The following is a 12,007-nucleotide window of genomic DNA, read 5'->3' as shown; positions in this document are numbered from 1 at the left end:
GCAGGCAGGGGCTGGGTCCTGAGAGACGTGGGCAAGCTCCTTCCAGGAGATGGATGAAATGAGCCTGTGCTCCTTGAAGGAGTCTTCCTGGCTGTGCCCACAACCAGGCAATCAGGGGCTGCCCCCCTCAGTCAAAGCTGCATCATCCTTCAGAGCTGAGGCTCGCTAAGCTGCAAGTCATGCCGGTGCAGGCAGAGGCAGAGGCAGGAGGGCAGAGGTTCTTAGCCAGCGTGATGGGGCACAGCTATGTTATTTTTGGATGGTTTAGAGGAGGGAGGATTCTTTTCACACACTCTGAGGCCATCACACCAAAGTCAGGCATTTCTTCACTTGACAGTGGGCACCTGTAGGAGGGATGGGGCATGGCGGCCATGTCTGCAGTTGTATGCCAGTTGCATTTGCTGGAGGGAGCAGAGGGCCACACTGCTTTAAATGCAGTGACTCTGGAAAGGAGACAGGGTGAGAGGCAGGAGAGGTGATGTCATTGGCATGTGGGTCCTGGCTCCTAAATACCATGACTCATTTTACAATCTGCTGGGTCTTGCGTGTCCCAAGAAGGATGCAGCCTCGATGTGATGGTCCAGGAGAATCTTTTATTGCTACTTCCTATTACTGAGACTTGAAAATGGTTCCGCTGGGGCAAAGAATGCACCAATCCCATCACATCATCCCTGCCACACACACAGCCTTCTGCTGCTTACTCTTCATACAAATTCCTCTTTCTGTTTGGCTACTGAGGGTTGAGAGAAGAAGCAGGATGGCAGGGATTGTCATTTGCTTTGAATTCATTCGGCTCTGACCTACTCAAGTGGTGCCATGGTCTCCCCAAATTCAGACAGAAAGGGAGCAGTGAGGATGAGACCCCTTGGTGGGGAGCTTAACAGGGACTTGCAACTGACCCTGCATGTCCAGGAACTGGACGGCTCCCAGCCAACTGTCTTCCTCAGGGGCAGGGTCTTCTTTAGACTCCCAGAACTGCAGTCTCGGCACCTTGCTACCATCCTGAGTTCCACCGACTGGCAGGACCGCGAAACATGCCACATCGCATCAGAGTGATCACAGCCGTGAACAACACTACTAATGCCACTTGCAACTCAGCCACCTGCGCGATCTCTTTCTCCCTTTTCGTCCTCCTTCTTCCCAATCCTTCACTTCCCTCTTGCATTTTGCTAGGCAAAAGGATGACCTAGATTAAGTGCTTCTTCCCTTACCTACTCCTTTAACCCCTCTTTTCCGTTCTCCCTGTCGGCTCCCGCCCACCCCTTTCTTCTCGGCCCCATTCCTCTTCCTGTTCTGCAGCCAGCCCTGCCGGGTCGAGAGCTTGAGGGAGTGGCTAGAGTGCTGGCGGGCTTGACACTTTATCCCCCAAATGCTAACCAGTGCCTCTGCCATCGCACAGTGCCAGCTGGCGCCCCGCCCCATGGTTTACATCATGCACTGGGGGTACCTTTCACATACAATACAAAGTCCCCGGGGCCACTGGAGTTGTGCAGCTCAGCCACCTTGGTTTCAATGTGGCACTCAGAAGCCTCCAAAGCAACAGATCTCTTAGGGGAACATCGTGGCCTGTTGGTGGAAAGCAGGTTCTCAGATGGACATCAAAGTCTGTGGAAAAGGACTCTATGTCTCCAAGTCCCCTTGTTACTGTTAATCTGATGCTCAGAGCCTTCTGACTCAAAAATCTTCCTAATTAGGCTGGGCGCAGTGGCTCACACCTGTAATCCCAGCACTTTGGGAGGCCAAGGCAGGTGGATTGCTTGAGCCCAGGAGTTTGAGACCAGCCCGACCAATGTGGTAAAACCCTGTCTCTACTAAAAATACAGAAATTAGCCTGGGGTGGTGTGCGCCTGTAGTTCCAACTACTTGGTAGGCTGAGGCAGGAGAATCACTTGAACTTGGGAGGTTTGAGTGAGCCAAGATGATGCCACTGCACACTAGCCTGGATGACAGAGTGAGACCTTCTCCCTTGTCTCAGACTGATCCTCCCTCTCCAGCCTCACCATCCACTGCTCCCATGTGACCACGTCTCTGTATGGATGGACTGTCTGAACAGGCCATGTGCTGGCCTGGCTCTATACCCAGCTTCTGAGGGTCTTCCTGATGGCAGCGCCTTCTCTCTAGATCAGAATTCGCCCTCCTGTCCACCCCTGTTCAGTGACATCCTCACGCCATTCTCCAGACTCTTTTGGAGTCTGCTCTCCTCATTGGGCACAGATCAATGGTTTCCAGTACAGTTAGAAAGAAATCCCTCCTCCTTATCTCTATGAAGCCCTGTGTGCTTTGCCCTCAGCCTGGCTCTCCCACCTCCTGCTCCTGCCCTGTCCACTCCCCTCCCTCGACACTGGCCTTCTGCTCACACGCTCACCACCCTCACACCCCTCGCAAGGCCCTGCACTTGCTGCCATTACTTCTGCTTGGAGAACTCTTCCTCCAGACATCAGGGACTGCCAGGAAGTGAAATCTATAAGGGCAGAAGCCTTTTCTTTTTGCGTAGTCAGCACTGCATTCCAAGTGGCTTAGAACAGTGCCCGTTTGGCACATGGTAGGCGATGGGTAAACGCTGAATGAAAGTGTAAGAACACACTGCCCTGCATTGTCTGTCTCTTTCTTCCTTGCTCCATCTTTCCTTTTCCATCCTCCCCCGAGGGTAAGCGTCCTGAGGGCAGAGATCTGCTCTGTGTCAGGCATCCCCTTCAGCATCCAGCCCAGTGCCTCCAGCAAAGGTGCTTTTGTCAATGTGTGTTGAAAGAATGGAGACAGAGCTGGTGGGAATAATTCTTTCGTGCCTTTCCCACCAGGCGGGCTCAGCAGCCTCCCAGGCAGACAAAGAGTAACCCTTGTCTTCCCAGGCGGCTGGCCCTTCGGTTTGGCAACCCTGCCAGCAGCCCCAGCCTTGGGAGCGTCCGCTTCTTTTGCAGCAGAGCAGCTCTTCACCTGGGTTTCCTTCCCACTGTCACTTTCTGAGCTGCTCAGACTCAGAAAAAGGGTATCTGACCTCCTAGAACTGCAACTGCCCCATCATCGCACACCTAATCCTAGGAGAAAGCAGTTTTCTGCTGAACTAATGGCTGGATTTAAAAAGTGAGATCTTCTAGAAAGATGTATTAAAAGATCATGACTTTGGCTGCTCTATTTCAAAGGCCAGGCAGACATTTAGGTGACAGAGTTAAATATTCCAAACTTACCTCATCCTCCCTCTCTCTGTCTCTCAAGGGTAAACATTCTGTTCCTCTTCCAAAACCCAGTGCTTCTCCATATTTGGGAAACTGGAATGGGCACTAGGGCACAGCCCTATCTTGTCTCGGTGTCTGCTGGGAGCTGTAGTCCCCAGTGAATGTCAGCTGCTTTTCTCTGGTCAGCAAGCTGGCTGTCCTTTCCCAGGAGGACATCTGGAACCAGGAAGGCTGTACACAGTGAGATGCAAAGGTACTATTAGGAGGCTTGCCTTCTATTTTCAGCTCTCCATGAGCTGGGTTTGAGCAAGGCCCCACTCTTTTCATGGCTCAGTCTCCCAACCTGTAAAATGGGCATAATTATCTCTCTCTTTCCTTGCTGGCTGATTGTTTGTTGGGTGGGGTAATTAGGCAGCACTCATTCAGTGCTTTGAGTTCATTCCAGCAAGGAGTGCTTTATAAATAACACTTGTTATCTCAAAAGGGAAAAATATTAATTTTGATGCCTAGATGCCTCCATAAACCAACACTTTGCCTAAATGTCAAAAAGATGCTGGGTAACTCCCTGTATGTGCCTTCCACTCACCCTAGGTTTAAATGGTTTCCCTGCCTCTCATTCTATTTTGTATCATGTCTACTTTAATATCCTCAAGAATAAACAGTCTCTCTCCTTCCTCTCTGGGAAAAAAAAAAAAAAAAAAAAAAAAGACTGAGACAGACCAACTCTGCCCTACACCAAAAGCACAAGAAAACTGTGAAGAAACCATCTAGACCAGACTTGAGCTTCACGGACTTTATCTCCTTCTTCCCAACTAGTGCATGATGAGCTCCATCTCTGTGCAAGAGGCTGACTTTTGTTCCCACTGAAGAAAGAACACAGATTTCATTGCAGCAGGAAGGAATTTTGAAAGATCTTAATAAGAACTCCCCTTTCTGGAGACTTGAGAGAAGAGTTTTGACACCCAGCACCTTTACCTTGAGGAGAGAGCCTAGTACAGTGCAGTGGAAACAGGAGCAGACGTGGTTAGGATCCCTGCTCTGAGACTCAGGCAAACATGTAACCTCTCTGGCCTTAGTTTCTTCCTCTATAAAATGGAGATAATAATATATGTTAGAGTTTTTTGTAAAGTGCTGCACAAAGATCAGTTGTTTCAAGAGGCAGTATGATGCAGTGTTAATAACATGGAATTTTAAAGTTAGAAATACCTGGATTAGAATTCCAGAGGATTAGCTGTGGAAATGTGATCAAACCACTCAGCCTCTCTAAGCCATAGTTCTATCGTGTTTCACATGAGGATAATGAGGATTAACTGAAACAATGCATCAATGCATGTAATGGACCCAGCACAGAGCCTGGCGCAAACTAATTTCTCAATAAATACTGCTGTGACTATCATCATTGTCATCGCAATCATTTTACATATCTTATGCTTGACCATCTCACATCATGATAATCAAGTAACATAATATGAAAGTGCTTTTGAAGTTGTCAATTACTACACCCATGTGAAGGATGATGAGAATTAAGCATACAAAGAAGGGAGATGGCCGTCCCAGAGTTCTCTTTGCAGCTTCAGGACTATATGGGATCAAGGATGGACACTTGCTTTTCAGCTACAGAGAATTGCAAACAGCTAAGTCATTATTAGTAATAGCAGGATTATTTGGTTTCTTGTTTTAGGTAGTGAGTAATTCCGATATCCAACTGAAGACTAAAAAGGACTTCCCTGGTGCACCACAAGTAATTCAGGGTGCGGAGTGGCATAATTGTGTATAGCTACACATGCACGCTGCGTGTGCTTATGGAAGAATGTGCAGCAAAATGTTAAGTTTTTTTTTTTTTTTGAGACAGAGTTTCGCTCTTGTTACCCAGGCTGGAGTGCAATGGCGCGATCTCAGCTCACCGCAACCTCCGCCTCTTGGGTTCAGGCAATTCTCCTGCCTCAGCCTCCTGAGTAGCTGGGATTACAGGCACGCACCACCATGCCCAGCTAATTTTTTGTATTTTTAGTAGCGACGGGGTTTCACCATGTTGACCAGGATGGTCTCGATCTCTTGACCTTGTGATCCACCCGCCTCGGCCTCCCAAAGTGCTGGGATTACAGGCGTGAGCCACCGCGCCCGGCTATGTTAACAGTTCTTATTAGGAAGATGGGATTTCAGGTGATTCTCATTCTCTTCGTACTTTTTTTGGTCTTGTTTGAATTATTTTTACTTTAGGTATGTATCATTTAAGCAAAAACAATTAAAAGACAAAAGACAGTGGATACTGAACAATCAGATCTCCGTTTGTAAAACCTTGGAAGGATCCATAGGTTCCTTTGATCCCAGAGAAGGTTTTCTCAGGTATGGAAAATGGAATTTCTGGGAACAAGTTGCAGCTAGTGAAAATCATAATGACAAATGCCTGTGACAGGAAGTCAGAGGGGAAGGAGTCCCTTCAAGATGGTCCTGGGAAGGGAGGAAGAGATGCCTTTTCATCTCTGTTTATTTCATAGGCTGTAATAACATGGTGGTTTCAATCATAGGCTATGTACACATGAGTTTCCTTGTTTGCTATGGTAACATGTGATTCCTGTTTTTCCACCTCTGTTTTTCTGATCCCTTAGACTCTGGCTCTCCGAGAGGAGAACTATGAACTCACCTACTCATTCATGCTGCCCAGGTAATCAGCTCTGTCATGCGGGATTAAGGGAACGGTGTGTGGAGCCTACCTGTAATATATTTCCACTGTCCCACTACATTTCAGAACCAGACGCACAAAGAAAGAGCAAACTTCCCAGCAGGACACAACGTAGAAGGGCTGGTGACTGCATGCCTCACCGTTTGGGATCCTCTTCCCAACAGGACTCCCCGCAGACAGGTTTGTACCTGCTTAGAGGCAGCCTGTCCACTGGGCGGCCCATCCTCAGTGAGGGAAGATAAGAGACGGGCTAGGGGGATGGGCAGAATCTTTGCTATTGCCACAAACAACTGAGAGTGCCCCCAGAAAACTGAATGTATCTAGACTTCAAAGCGCATGTTAGTGTGGTGCAGGCACAAGGAAGGCTGCCACGTCTGGCCTCACAGGTGGTAAAACTGCACAACTCCAGGGGGCGCCACCCCCACACATGCCATGCAATGTGCAATGTGATTGGCACCTCCTAGAGTCGTGCCCTGTGAATCCCAGGAAGGGTCATTTTTTGTTTTGAGACAGAGTCTCACCCAGGCTGTCACCCAGGCTGGAGTGCAATGGTGCAATCTCAGCTCACTGGAACCTCTGCCTCCTGGGTTCAAGTGATTCTCCTGGCTCATCCTCCCGAACAGCTGGGATTACAGGCACCTGCTACCACACTCAGCTAATGTTTGTGTTTTTAGTAGAGACGGGTTTCACCAGGTTGGCCGGCCTGTTCTCGAACTCCTGACCTCAGGTGATCTACCTTCCTCGGCCTCCCAAAGTGCTGGGATTACTGGCATGAGCCACCACGCCCAGATGGAAGATTCATTTTTCCTGAACATAACACTGCAGAGAAAGGTCTTTACAAAACCAAGTAGACTGGAGCTTGGCTGAGTAGCCCTTAACTTTTGAAATGAACTGAAATGTTATTGGTTAAAAATACACACAGACACCTGTGTTCCTCACTTCGCCAACTTTTAAGTGTTGCATCTGGCGTCGTTCTTACTCTGCTCAGCTTCCAACCTTTTTAACAGTGCTCACCAGCAAGGTTCCTGAAAGTCAAGGCCAAATGATACTGAATAGCACAGGAGAGGCGGGGCCCCTCTGCAGTATGATATGCTATTATTTTATGCCAAGCTGGATGGCACGGGGATCCTGGAATGAGTGGGACCCTGTCCCCACCCACAGGAGGGCACAGTACAATAGGGAAATGACACAATAACTATAAGGAAAATATGGAAGCTGGGAAGGACCCACAGGTGAGGCATTAAAAATGCAAAGCACGATTGGGAAAGAGTGATTCGCCTGAATTAGGTAGGACCGGGAAAGACTCTGGGAGGAGAGAGCATCTTTACACCTTTCCACGATAGAGCCAGGGCTGAATTATCCCCAGTGCACACCCATAACTGGTTTCATTTCTTAGGCTTGGAGAGGGAATGAATTGGTCTGGCATTGTAAAGACTTGTTCAGCCTTCTCTGAGTGTATCTTCTGACTCTGGGGGTAGGTGAGAAAAGGTCTCTATGGAGGGGCTCCTGAAGTCACCTTCAAGGCAGACGAAGAGGATCTGTGGAGGCCCTTTGAAGCATGGCCCCTGGGCATGGGATCTGGTGAGAAACCTCCTTCCCAGCTTCGCCATTGAAACCACAGATTTTAAATTTGGGCAGAGTTTCCAAGCTTTTGTTTCCCATCTATCAATGGGGAAAATAGGAATAACATAACTGTATGACCTTGTTCACAAGTTTGCTGTCAAGGTCAAATAAGACAAGCAAAGTACTTTGTAGATTCAGTATGATACTGGTTAAGAAGAAAGACTGGAGCCAAATGGCCTGGATTAAGTCCCTGCACCTCCCTCCGCTCCACTATGCACTTGTTGGATGACCTTGGGAACGTTATTTAACCTCCCCATAACTCAGTTTCTTCCTTTACAAAATAAGAATGAGACTAGGACTATGGTCAGGTGCGGTGGCTCACACCTGTAATCCCAGCACTTTGGGAGGCTGAGGTGGGCGGATCATGAGGTCCGGAGTTCGAGACCAGCCTGGCCAGCATGGTGAAACTCCGTCTCTACTAAAAATACGAAAATTAGTCAGGCATGGCGGCAGGCACTTGTAATCCCAGCTACTCAGGAGGCTGAGGCAGGAGAATCGCTTGAATCTGGGAGGTGGAGGTTGCAGTGAGCTGAGACCACACCGGTGTACTCCAGCCTGGGTGACAGAGCAAGACTCTGTCTCAAAAAAAAAAAAAAAGAATGAGACTAGGACTTCCATCATATGGTTATGAGGATTCAAATGAGTTAAATGTAAAGCACTCAGGCCAGGCATGGTGGCTCACGCCTGTAATCCTAGCACTTCAGGAGGATGAGGCAGGAGGATTGCTTCAGCCCAGGAGTTCAAGACAGGCTGGCTAACATAGTCAGACCCCACCTCTACAAAAAAATTAAAAAATTATCCACGCGTGGTGGCATGTGCCTGTAGTCCCAGCTACTCAGAGGCTGAATTACGAGGATTGCTTGAGCCCGGGAAGTTGCGGCTGCAGTGAGCTGTGATGGCACCAGTGCACTCCAGCCTGAGCAACACAGAGAGATCCTGTCTCAAATAAATAAATAAAGCACTCAGAAGAGCACCTAGTGCGTAGTTAATATCATAGTATATAAATTGAGCCATCACTATTATTGTTGTAAAGTCCACACAGGATGATGATGATGATCACTTCTTAGATACAGAAGCAGATTTCCGCTGTGTCTACAAGGAAAGAAACACTATAGGAAGCACTGAGTTGTGCCCTGCACTTCTAGTCCAGGCTTTAAAAAAGAGCCATAAAAATGCCGTCCCACTGATAAAGGTCTGGAGCCAGGGAGGCGTGCCTTGACCATCCTGGAAAAACACCATCTCCACCCTGCCCATACTTATCTCCTTGGCTCGCTTCTGGCCAAAGGTCCACACTTAGTCTGATCATATTGCATGCAGAGCTTTGCCACAGATGTCCCTGTACTCAGGGGCTCTGGCTGGTTGGGAGGTTTGAAGGGGCAGCAGTGGACGCTGTTTATTGGCCTGAAATGTGGGACCAGTGTGGAGAGGGCAAGACAGGCTAGGTTAACCTCGGATGTAGGCTTTTTATTTTTATTTTTTGAGACAGGGTCTTGCTCTGTCGCCTAGGCTTGCAGGCTTGAGTGCAGTGGTGCATCATAACTTACTGCAGCCTTGACCTCCTGGGCTCAAGTGATCCTCCTGCCTCAGCCTCTGAAGTAGCTGTGACTATAGGTGTGTGCCACCACACACAGCTAATTAGAAAACATTTTCCAATAGAGATGGGGTCTCGCTATGCTGTAGGCTGGTCTCAAACTCCTGGGCTCAAGTGATTCTCCCGCCTCAGCCTCCCAAAGTGCTAGGATTATAGGCATGAGTCACTGGGACTGGCCAGATGTGGGCATTTTTGACTTTTGCATGGAAGACTCAAGAATTGGATTCCAGGGCTGGGCACGGTGGCTCATGCCTATAGTCCCAGCACTTTGGGAGGCTGACGCAGGTGGATCGCTTGAGACCAGGAGTTTGCGACCAGCCTGGCCAACATGGCAAAACCCTGTCTCTACTAAGAATACAAAAATGAGCCAGGCGTGGTGGCACACAACTGTAATCCCAGCTACTCAGGTGGCTGAGGCAGGAGAATCGCTTGAACCCAGGAGGCAGAGTCTGTGAGTGAGCCAAGATCGCATCACTGCACTCCAGCCTGGGCAACAAAGCGAGATCCTGTCTCAAAAAAAAAAATTGGATTCTAGATCAGAAAGTAGTATTACAGAACTTTGGGGTGCGATGAGATTCCTTCTTCTTCTTTTTTTAATTGAGGCAGAGTCTTGATCTGTTGCCCAGGCTGGAGTGCAGTGGCACAATCTCGGCTCACGGCAACCTCTGCCTCCTGTGTTCAAGCAATTCTCCTGTCTCAGCCTCCCGAGTAGCTGGGATTACAGGCGTGTGCCACCAGGCCCGGATAATTTTTGTATTTTTAGTAGAGAGGGGATTTCACCGTGTTGATCAGGCTGGTCTCGAACTCCTGAACTCATGATCTGCCTGCCTCAGCCTCCCAAAGTGCTGGGATTACAGGCGTGAGCCACCATGCCTGGCCGAGATTCTTTCTTCTTTCTTGCCTTAAATCAGCCTGAACGAGTCCAGTCATTGACAGTGTGCAATGGCCTGTCACATGGTTTCTTCCGCTCCTCATAGCCACCCTATGCCTCAGGTGTTGGTATCCGTGTCCTCAGATGACAGGACTGAGGCATGAAGAAATCTGGCAACTTTCTAGAGGTCATCTGGCTTTGTCACTGAAGGAACCAGGATTCTTTTTAAATTGCTTCTAAATTTTTATTTATTTTATTTGAGGCAAGATCTCATTCTGTCACCCAGGCTGGAGTGCAATGGTGTGATCTCAGCTCACTGTGGCCTTGACCTCCTGGGCTCAAGCAATCCTCTCACCTCAGCCTCCCGAGCAGCTAAGACTATAGGTATGTGCACCACACCAGTTAATTTTTGTAATTTTTGTAGAGACAGGGTTTCATCATGTTGCCCAGGTTGGTCTTGAACTTCTGAGCTCAAGCAATCCTCCCACCTCAGCCTCCCAAAGTGCTGGGATTACAGGCACTAACACTGTGCCCTGCCTGAAGGAACCAGGATTCGAACTGTGCCTCTCACCTCCAGTCCCGTGTGCTTTCTGCTACAAAAACATAAACTCATCCCCTGCTGTAGCAGGCCGAGCAAATCTGTGTCCTCAGGTGAAGGAGCAACCCTGAGCCCTCTGCCAAATGGAAGGAAGAGCCGCAAGTTCCAGAGCCTAGGTAGGGTTAGGGGAGGGGTCATAATGAGGATACTGGCATCTCAGGTGCTCAGCTAGTCTTCCCCAAATGAAACAATTCTAACAATACAAATATTAATATGGGCCTGGCCTTATACATCTGAAAAGACTGTCCTTAGTTCCACTGTGTTTTTTATACCAAGGATGAGGAAATGACAGGAGAAGAGGTGGTTTCAAAGGCTGTCCCATGAGCCCCAACTTGGAGAGAGGTTGGCTAGGTAAAGATAATTCCTTTCATGTTCTCCCAGGGGGAATGAATTTGATTCTGTTTGGGATTTCTGTGTCTTCACTTGAGAAATTCTGGGTACTTGCAGACATGGAGATGATGTATCCCAGTGGATGTGTGTTGAGGAATCCATTTGTGAGCATAATAGTGCGAAACAGTGGTTATGTATGGACTGATATGCAGCCAAGGAATAGTTGAAAAATGGGTGAATCAGAAATGAAATACAATCATATTTTGATATGGTTTCTAGCTCTCCTCTCTTCTGCCTTAAATAGCTTGACCTCATTCTGGCTGTCTCACTACTAAATAGGCAAATTTATTTTTAGCAAGGCTGCTTCTTTTAAGACTGTACGTCCATCTCCTGGACAAATTTGGAATTGCAAGAAATTTGTTAGGGATTAAGGAAAGGGACTTTTCCAGGCAGCAGTCACTTAGAACTGGCCGCTTCTGAGCATGTTCAATCTTCCCAGGCCTGGCGCACATTTTTCAGTACTTAAGGTGCCTGGTGCATTGTGCGCAATCTTACTTACTTCTTCCCTCAGGCTTTGAGAGTTAAGGACAAACTGTTCTCCCAATTTTACAGGTGAGGAAATCAGAGCTTATTTAAATAAACTCCCGAGGTCACACAACAAGTAAGTGACAAATCTCAGTCAAACAGAGGCTCTTTTGGGCTAAAGGCATTCATTGAGCCACTACTCTGCTCTGCAGGGACAGAACTAAGTATGCTTCTATTCAGGGGACTCACAGTCATTCCATGAGCAAGTTACACAATGTGAGCTAAGAACATTGTGAAAATCGAAACCATACTGCGAATCATGCACTTTATAATAAAGTACTGGAAACAGACTATTTGGTAAATTGTAGTTATAATAATAATCTTACACATATCCATAAATCACACTTATTATTATATTCTGTTTCACCTGGACTTTGCCAAGCTTCCCTCGTTTGTACTAGGTCATCTTGGTTTTAGTTTCTTCCCAGTTCTCTGCCCTTTGAACTCTCTTCAAAACTTCCCTAGAATCATTTGCTGCCCTAGAAATTAGATTAGACAGGCACCTGCTCACATCATACATCCCCTGCCCTTGTCACCATACATACACACACCC

The 12,007-nt window shown here is 47.9% G+C and overlaps 1 protein-coding gene across 1 annotated transcript in view; it reads right to left on the bottom strand.

Annotated features, from left to right (window-relative positions):
- The window catches only part of MICAL3 (microtubule associated monooxygenase, calponin and LIM domain containing 3), a 273,518-nt gene extending 270,312 nt beyond the window's left edge, over window positions 1-3,206 (bottom strand). The window contains exon 1 of the mRNA XM_064362782.1: window positions 3,186-3,206. The gene's annotated coding sequence lies outside the window, so the exon portion shown is untranslated. The remainder of the gene's footprint in view (window positions 1-3,185) is intronic.
- Between the last annotated feature and the right edge of the window lie 8,801 nt (window positions 3,207-12,007).

This window comes from Aotus nancymaae, unplaced genomic scaffold, assembly GCF_030222135.1.
Source record: "Aotus nancymaae isolate 86718 unplaced genomic scaffold, 86718_ANA_hifiasm-v0.15.2.pri h1tg000049l, whole genome shotgun sequence".
NCBI classification, from domain to species: Eukaryota; Metazoa; Chordata; class Mammalia; order Primates; family Aotidae; genus Aotus; species Aotus nancymaae.
This window is presented reverse-complemented; position numbering and strand designations above follow the sequence as displayed.